This window comes from Carassius gibelio, chromosome B3 (genome assembly GCF_023724105.1).
Source record: "Carassius gibelio isolate Cgi1373 ecotype wild population from Czech Republic chromosome B3, carGib1.2-hapl.c, whole genome shotgun sequence".
Taxonomy (NCBI): Eukaryota; Metazoa; Chordata; class Actinopteri; order Cypriniformes; family Cyprinidae; genus Carassius; species Carassius gibelio.
Window position 1 is genome coordinate 6949814 of NC_068398.1, and position 9390 is coordinate 6959203.

A 9390-nucleotide genomic window follows, 5' to 3' on the forward strand; every position below is an offset into this window, starting at 1 on the left:
ATCAAACACAGAAAGAGCAAAAGCGTCCATCCGCTGGTCTGCAGGAACACAAGAGCCACAAAACCACAAAATAACGTCATGACTATTTTAGAGAACTGAATTTAAGCTACATGTGGGTCACAGAACCACATCTAAATACTCTCATGCATTGTTAACACTTACATCAAACTTAAAAAAGACTTAAAGGGATCATCGGTTGCTAAATTCACTTTTACATGTTGTTTAAAAATAAATCTGTTTTGGCGGTGTGTGTACACATCTACCCTATAATGATAAAAAAAACATCCAATGTTTTTTATTTAATTCCTAAAAATAATATCCTCTTTATCAAATCAGGCCGTTCTCAGCTTCCTGTCTGTGTGATGTCACACGGACGAAGGCCACTCCACGGTTGTTGATTGACAGCACCGTCTTACCTTAGACCCGCCCTGAGTGAGCTGTTACAGTCCCACCACCATTGTTTCACCGCCATAGGATGTACCCATCCTATGAATGCAGTCTCATTTATTTCAAGGTTGAGGACACTTCGTATACACAACAGCGGATTCGACCTCCGGAGGGTGCAGCCTTCTCAATGAGACACAGCTAGTACCTCAGAGCAGGGCTCCTCATCCCCCAGAAGAGAGGGGTGGGGTCAGCAGAGCTCATTAGCATTTAAAGTAACATGCAAAAAAACGGGTTGATTCCTGCAGAGCTGATTTTGACAAGGTCAATGACAGATTTTAACCAAAGTATGTTATAGACTTTACATTTGGACCCTAAAGAATCATATCAACTTGTGGAAAATGGGCATCTGATGACCCCTTTAAAAAATAATGTCTATAAAATGACTATTATGGAGAACTTAAACCTTACACAGAACTTAAAATTTACAAAATAACATATACAATTTAAAACATGGAAAACTTACAACTTGCAAAATAACTTATAGAACTTAACACTCGAACTTATAGAGAACTTACAAGTTATAAAATAACTTGAGAACCTAAAAAAATTATTACCTATAAAAGAACATAAAGAGAACAAAATAAAACAACATTTTATGGACTTAAATCCATTTTGCTTTCTATCTTTTGTTGTTTTGGAAAACTCTAATGGTCTCACTAAATAACATTGAGACCACGGAGCAGGTCAGGAAAAGGAGAGGAGGAAAGAGGTCCTCAAGCCTGCACTTAAAGAGCATGCTGTTCATGACACACGGATGTCCTAATCCAGAGATTAGAGGAGTCTGCTTCATTCATGAGATTTTCAGCTGCCCTGAGTCTGACGACCACGCAAAGGGCTTTTTATAGCTCAAAACGGAAATGAAACATGCCATCAGTGTGTTTGAGGGAACAGCTGTTATAAACCCATTTAAGTGAAAACGACCCAGAGGCAAACAAGAGACGTATTTATCCATTGCAGCATGGGGATGTCTAAGTAAAATTGCAAACCAAAAAAAAAAAAAAACATGGTTAGAGATTGACCCAAAAATATATTTGCAAAATATTAAGTAATGCTCTGCTTGTATATCTATTGAAAGCCTTCATTTCCTTCACTAAATGGATAGCAAATCTCTCTGCACCAAACTGAAGCCCCTTCATTGGAAACCACATCTGCCCAGCTACATCCTCCTGTGCGCAGGTGTCAGGCAGCTGCGTCCGAGGGACAATCGCTCTCATTTATAACATAATCTACAGCCAGAACTTCCCCGAAGACAGAAACTGTTGACAACAGCTCCACTGAGACCCAGGGACAGTCACAACACACCAGAGTGAAGAAGCAATAAGACTGCTGATGTCTAAGACCCAGAATGCACCTGTGAGGCGCTCTGACATGCGGGAGGACATCTGCTCTACCGAACCCTGCATGAGAGAGGAGGAACATGATTGAGAGAGAGAGAGAGAGACTGCAGCTTCCAGTAGTCACTGTTAATCCTGCGCTACGATGGAGGGATAGTGTGTGTGTGTGTGTGTGTGTGTGTGTGTGTGAGGGAGAGAGTGAGAGTGTACAAGTGGTTTGGTACAACATCCCCATTTGTGTCTAATTAAAGTCTAGAAACCCAGATGTCTCCATCTGCACACTTATTGATTAGAGAGCCGGTACAGAAGCAGCACACAAACAAACCTGCGATATATTTATTAACTAGAATAGTTTGTCTGGCAGTGTGGAGGTTTATGCTGCTCTGATAACAGATGGATAAACATTAAACTTGCTTCGAAGAGCAGAAAATCTGGGTTTATGCCAAGTCATGTAGAAACTGGATCTGGCTACATGTATAGAACTGGACTGTGATCTTTAAGATACGGGTGATGCTGAAAACAACATTACTTCCATATTGTGACATATTTGGGATATTCAGTGACAGGACTTACATTTATTCATTTAGCAGACACTTTTATCCAAATAAGGACAGTGGAAGCAATCAAAAACAACAAAAGAGCAATGATATAGAAGTGCTATAACAAGTTTCAGTTAGGTTAACACAGTACACGTAGCATGGGATTTTAAATAATATAATAAATAAAAAGAAAACAGAATAGAAAAAGAATAGAGCAAGCTAGTTAGAGGTCTTTACACACACACACACACACATATATATAATTGCATAATAAATGAAAAGAAAATAGAATACAAAAAGATTAGAAAGGTAGTTAGATTTTTTTAAAGAATAGAATTAGAATAGTGAGTGTTAAAGTGAGAGGGTCAAAAAAAGATGGAAGAGATGGGTTTTAAGCCGATTCTTGAAGATGGCTAAGGACTCAGCTGCTCGGATTGAGTTGGGGAGGTCATTCCACCGGGAGGGAACATTTAATTTAAAAGTCTGTAAAAGTGACTTTGTGCTTCTTTGGGATGGCACAATCAAGCGACGTTCACTTGTAGAAGAACAGAAGTCTTTTGCTATAGCACCAAATATTAGCGCCCAAATCAGAAGAAAACAACACACACTGCATTCACACATAACAAGTACGTCATCATTTACTCACACTTTCCATATTAACTTATTTTTCTTCTGTTGATTAAATTAACATACAAATAAATTAAAAACGGATGTTAGGCAGAATGTCAGCACTTTTGTTTTTCAAACAATAAAGTGGATCTAATGATTATGTCAGTGCATTAAAATTGCACGAAGTCCAAATCTCAAATTGACATTAAGCCAATGTCAAGAAAATGTAGCCTAATTATGAAAAAAGTAAAAAAAAAAAAAAGAAAAAAAAATATATAAAATATGACATCAAAAGTCAGTCATGACAAAGTTATGAGGTAAAATGTCAAAGTTCTTACATCAAGTCAAATAATGTAGTCAAAATGATGACTTAAGTTAATTATAAGAATTTATCTATGACATAAATTTAAATTATGACATCAAAATTCAACTGACAAATTGAAATTATTAGATAAAATGTCAAAACTAGCACATGCTAAGTCAAAATTTGAGTCAATATTGTAGCCTATATGTATAATCTCAATTTAAATTCGTCATAATTATGGCTTATGTCATAATACGTTTAAAATTTGTCATTAACATTTTTGTCTAATTATTTCTAATTATCATATGACTTATCGCAAATTCGATTCACGATTGAATTGATGTCATAAATGTAACTTTGTGTGTCATCATTTCAATTCATGATGCCACAACGATAACTTTTATATCATATTTACGCTTTACCAAACAATTTCTCATGTGGCTTTTCGTAGATTTGCACCTGTCCCTCACACAAAACGATCACACGGCTTCTGAAGTCTAGGAATACAGTGCACAAGTCATCACTTTTACGTTGTTTGGAAATTTAAATATTCATTCCTGCCATTTGGTAAACTCTCCACTTCCACACGGCAGCACGGGACGAGAACAGACCGACACTGAAGAGAGAGAAATGCATTCAATTAGGCCATACTCCCATCTCACTGCTTCAACACAGAGCGCCACCATGAGGGAGTGTGAGGACCTGCAGCTTCATCTGTTTGCCTCCGACACATTTCAATTCAAGGACCCAAGAAAGAAACACACACACACACACACACGTACAGAGGGAGATCCCAAACACCTGCCTCAAGTACAAAACTGCATCGAGAGAAAGCTAAAAACAGGTTGAAGTTAGTGCTAGCTGATCCGAGCACCGCTAACCTGAGTCTCTTTCGTAATGTAATCTCTCGGTGGCCGGTTCAGAGCAGCTTGGACCCTGACCCGCGCCTCCTAAGGGCCCGAATTACACAGAATTACACGCTCCAAACACAAAAGAGATTGTTGTTCGGCTTTGTGATTTCAAAATAAGGATCACAAGGGATCAATCAACGAGCTGAACACTGCAGCGATTGTCAGCGGTGGTGATTGTTGAGCGTGTGTCGCTGTGGAGGAAGACGGAGAGGCACGTACACACTTTCCACCGCTGCAGTAATGATTCACCCTCACAGTCAAGATTTTCATTCTTAGTATTTCTCAGTACAGATATCTATTATCAAACATTCTTGAATCAGGATGCATTGACTTCAGACACAAAATGACTTCAAGAGATTAAAAAAAAAATCTCTAAATTGAGTTTGTGCTTAAAATAAGAAAAAACAATTATAATAATCTGCCAATAGGATAAAAATATTGCTACTTAATATAAAAGGGGAAAAAATACTTTCTTTTTAAAAATCATTAATTTTGGTCAATTTTTTTCAGAAAACAAGATGCATATTTTGTCATTTTGTTTCTAAGTAAATGTATCTTTGTTTGAGGATGCTGTCTGTATTTTACTGATAAACAAGAAAAAAACACCGAGTAGGAAACTATTTTTTTGCAGTGCACTTAGCAGGGAATTCAGTTGTTCAATAAATCATTGCCATGAAATTTTGATTGGTGGAAAGCAGTTTTCTTGACTCATGAGAGAAAACTGCGACCATGACCAAAAAACCTTGGTAACATTTCAGTTAAAAATAAAAAGTTCAGTGGCTGCCTTAAGTTTTTAAAGTATTATCAAATTGGCTGTATAAGTTTTTTTTTTTTTTTTACTATTTAATTTATTTGTTTAAATCTTCAGTATGTGAGTCTTGTATAAAAAGTTTAAACTGGTAAAATATTTTAACCAGTTAAAATAATGAAAAAAAACACATTGCCATGATTTATTGATCATATGATTTTTCTTTTTAGCAATGCATCACAGTACTTTATTAAAACTATATTAGGTTTTCAGGTTCACATAAACTAAACGTAGCGACCTAGAAAAACCAAAATGTCCAAACACAAAGACATTATTGTAAAACCAAGTCCAAAAGCCTTGGAAATAACACAATACTTTTTCACGTGAAAACCTCATGTATACTTGACACATATATGTGTGACTATTTATAAATTAATTGACCCGAAATACTAAACTCACACAACAAAAAAAACATAGTATTGCCATGATATCATGTACAAAAAATAAAAACATCTACAAACATCTACCTGACTCACGCCTTTTTTTCCAAGTAAACAGTATTTAATTTACATTTACTTGAAGTGCCTTTATTGTTGTACAGTACAGAAATCAGGTTTAAATGGAAAAGAATGGTTCAAATATAGGCCTATTTATAAAAACAAGGTATTGACATGGTATTGTAGATTTTTCAGTGCAAAATATACAGTATTGTTCAAAATAATAGCAGTACAATGTGACTAACCAGAATAATCAAGGTTTTTCGTATATTTTTTTATTGCTACGTGGCAAACAAGTTACCAGTAGGTTCAGTAGATTCTCAGAAAACAAATGAGACCCAGCATTCATGATATGCACGCTCTTAAGGCTGTGCAATTGGGCAATTAGTTGAATTAGTTGAAAGGGGTGTGTTCAAAAAAATAGCAGTGTGGCATTCAATCACTGAGGTCATCAATTTTGTGAAGAAACAGGTGTGAATCAGGTGGCCCCTATTTAAGGATGAAGCCAACACTTGTTGAACATGCATTTGAAAGCTGAGGAAAATGGGTCGTTCAAGACATTGTTCAGAAGAACAGCGTACTTTGATTAAAAAGTTGATTAGAGAGGGGAAAACCTATAAAGAGGTGCAAAAAATGATAGGCTGTTCAGCTAAAATGATCTCCAATGCCTTAAAATGGAGAGCAAAACCAGAGAGACGTGGAAGAAAACGGAAGACAACCATCAAAATGGATAGAAGAATAACCAGAATGGCAAAGGCTCAGCCAATGATCACCTCCAGGATGATCAAAGACAGTCTGGAGTTACCTGTAAGTACTGTGACAGTTAGAAGACGTCTGTGTGAAGCTAATCTATTTTCAAGAATCCCCCGCAAAGTCCCTCTGTTAAAAAAAAGGCATGTGCAGAAGAGGTTACAATTTGCCAAAGAACACATCAACTGGCCTAAAGAGAAATGGAGGAACATTTTGTGGACTGATGAGAGTAAAATTGTTCTTTTTGGGTCCAAGGGCCACAGGCAGTTTGTGAGACGACCCCCAAACTCTGAATTCAAGCCACAGTACACAGTGAAGACAGTGAAGCATGGAGGTGCAAGCATCATGATATGGGCATGTTTCTCCTACTATGGTGTTGGGCCTATTTATCGCATACCAGGGATCATGGATCAGTTTGCATATGTTAAAATACTTGAAGAGGTCATGTTGCCCTATGCTGAAGAGGACATGCCCTTGAAATGGTTGTTTCAACAAGACAATGACCCAAAACACACTAGTAAACGGGCAAAGTCTTGGTTCCAAACCAACAAAATTAATGTTATGGAGTGGCCAGCCCAATCTCCAGACCTTAATCCAATTGAGAACTTGTGGGGTGATATCAAAAATGCTGTTTCTGAAGCAAAACCAAGAAATGTGAATGAATTGTGGAATGTTGTTAAAGAATCATGGAGTGGAATAACAGCTGAGAGGTGCCACAAGTTGGTTGACTCCATGCCACACAGATGTCAAGCAGTTTTAAAAAACTGTGGTCGTACAACTAAATATTAGTTTAGTGATTCACAGGATTGCTAAATCCTAGAAAAAAAAATGTTTGTACAAAATAGTTTTGAGTTTGTACAGTCAAAGGTAGACACTGCTATTTTTTTGAACACACCCCTTTCAACTAATTGCCCAATTGCACAGCCTTAAGAGCGTGCATATCATGAATGCTGGGTCTTGTTTGTTTTCTGACAATCTACTGAACCTACTGGTAACTTGTTTGCCACGTAGCAATAAAAAATATACTAAAAACCTTGATTATTCTGGTTAGTCACATTGTACTGCTATTATTTTGAACAAAACTGTACATAACCTCATCTACAGAGACAGAGACCAACTAAATTTAGTGACCTAGAATACTGAAAAAGTTTGTCCAAATAGCCGAGAAGCTTGTTAGCAAAACAGCGGCGAGATAATCAGCTTGTGGCTGATCCCTCACTGACCTCTGTGTCAGGGGTCAGGACGAGGACTGTGGGCTAGAGGAGGATCTAGATTAGTCAACAGGACAAAATAGCTCTCAGAGACGAGCTACAAGACGATCGACAGGGCTCTGAACCAGATCCTGCTCTTTATCGCTACCAGGAAAAAACCACCATATGTTGCTACAGAGCACAACAGTCAGATTGCAGAAGAAAAAGTTAAGTGCTTTTCACAAAACATACCATTCCAAAGGAAGCTTTACATAAAATAATATCATTCTGTCTTATATATTTGCTTATAGCATATGAGAGCTGGACGATAATATCTATATTTATATAGTAAATCTAACATCTAAATGATATAGTTAGATGTTATGTTGATATATATACAAAACAGTATTATTGTTTTTAAATTTAAGTGTATTTGGGTGTCCCCCATAACACTCTTTGTGAAAAATATGGCAACTTCGGCAAGCGGAGTGATACAAACGGTGAAATGGCTGTTGGACTCTAATATAATTACACCATGAATCAAAATATAAAGAATTTCATATCTTCGCATTCTGCGTTTTTCTTCTGATTCAATTTAAATTGTTTTCGTTTTGAACGTATGCATTCAAGTAGAGCATTTTGCATTGTGGGATACTTTAGCAGGTCCTCTGGGTGTTTCACACATCCTGGAGACCTGCATGAAGAACGAGAGAGACAGCGTCCTCATGCATTATACGGGTTTCTTACCTGTCCAGGTTTTCTTTGAGTAGTATGGCCTTGAGGCGTATGTTTGCGTCAGGTGTGACGTGTGAGTCTATGAGCTATGGACGCGGTGCAGCTCAAGGTCCTGCTTTATTAAGAGGTCTGAAAGGTGTGATGGAGGCAGATGCAGGAGTCTGACACACACACACACACACTTCGGTCGGGCTCCTATCGTTTCCTCTCATCAGCATCACTCAGTGGCCGGTCTCCATGGCAACACCTCCCACGTCAGTGCTTCAGTGAGATGTGTTCATTACAGCCTTAATTTACCTCCCACAGTCTCGCTTTCTAGCTTTCAGCGCTTCGTCCGATCTTCTGCTGCTGCCTTTTCCTGCTGTCTGACTGATGAGGCATGGTTTTTGTGCCTTACAGTGCCGAATATGAAGAAAAGGAGAGTATTTCATCTGAAACTGAACATATAACTTATAACATATAAAAAAATAAACTCAACCCTGATGAATAGCTGAATCTAACGTCTCTGTTCATCCTCTCATGTTTATCTGTCAGTCATGTGTTCTCCAACAATCAGATTTCACTAAAAATGCCGCGGATCGGTCATAAATATCACAGGCAAAAACATCCAGTCTTTAGGGCTGTGTCTGAAAGCCTATGCAGCCGACTTATGAGGCAATGACTTTGTAGGCAGCGTTTATGCCCAAAGGCACCTCATGAAAGTGATTTCGGACAGGTTTAATGATCTACAACAAAATAGAACGAATTTTGGTGATAACTAAACTAATATCTAAGTACTATAATACTGATTTGTCGCTAGAAATAATTTCAAAGCACAGTAAGTTAGTCAAATATACATTTACACACAAACTGACCACCAAACGCAACTTTCGGACGCCATCTTTATTTTTAAGCTCAACAGTCACGGAATGGAAAGCAGAGGATTGTGGGATATCAAAGGCAGCGGAGGACACCATTATGCTGCCTTAAAAAAATGTATCAAACAAAAGTACCGGAGACAGAAAGTAAAGCAGAATTTGGATTTGGACGTGCCTTAATGCCTTGGAAAGCTGCATCCGAAGGCAGCATTTTAGTTCTTTCGGACGCAGCACAGACCTACACAAACAGTACACTCATATTACTTACAAAAGACAATAATGCGGAAGAATCCCACTTCTCCAAAAAAAAAAAAAAAAAAAAAAAAAAACTCTGGTTTATATGCAAGTAAATTAATCTTACGTTTTCCTAACAAGCCTACTGCGTTTAAATTATGGGAGGCAATTCCGGTTTGAGAAAATTCCACTCAAAAAGACTGGAACAAATCATAAGACTGCACTACAAATAATC